This window comes from Corylus avellana, chromosome ca3 (assembly GCF_901000735.1).
Source record: "Corylus avellana chromosome ca3, CavTom2PMs-1.0".
Lineage (NCBI taxonomy): Eukaryota > Viridiplantae > Streptophyta > Magnoliopsida > Fagales > Betulaceae > Corylus > Corylus avellana.
This window is the reverse complement of record NC_081543.1, coordinates 32467017-32467709: the sequence shown is the minus strand read 5'-3', so window position 1 is coordinate 32467709 and position 693 is coordinate 32467017.

Here is a 693-nt window from a genome sequence, read left to right as displayed (position 1 = left end):
TCAACCATTTTAAAACAGTTCGGTATATTACTTATTGAATTATAAACCTTTTATTTGAGTTATGTTATTATGAAAGCCCTAGTCGCTTCCAATGCTCTTTTGATTAATTCTCTTGTTAGATTAACAGTGCTCAAAATTTTCTTGTAATTCTTGGCGCCTCTGAGTCATACAAGTTAACTAACCTAGCCCTTACGAACTAGGAGTGTTACACATATTATGTTATTTACTGTGTTGAAAATGCTTCCACAACGCATTCACTTTCATTTCATCATTTGAGACACTTCGATCCGGAACCAGCTTTGGAACAAGAGCCCTACCCTCAAGCATGCTCACCACTGCAGACATGGTAGGCCGAACTGTTGGGGAAACATTAGTGCATAAAAGAGCCACATTGATAGTCACCATAACCTCTTCTGTCTTGAAGTTTGAGCCCAACCTTGGATCCACCAGTTCCAATAAACTCCCTTTCTCTTTTAAAACAAGTGCCTGCAAACAGACAACATGCTACTAATCAAGAATTTGTGAACTCTAGTAGGAAAAGAAGAATTCAAGAAACAAATAAAGTTGGAGTTGATTCTTCATTTAGAAAGAGTGGAAGAGTTTGCCTCAACATTGCATCAACTTTCTAGCTCAACAAATATGACAATTGGATATTCAACATGAAACATCTCCGTAATTAAATTCTAAGATTTT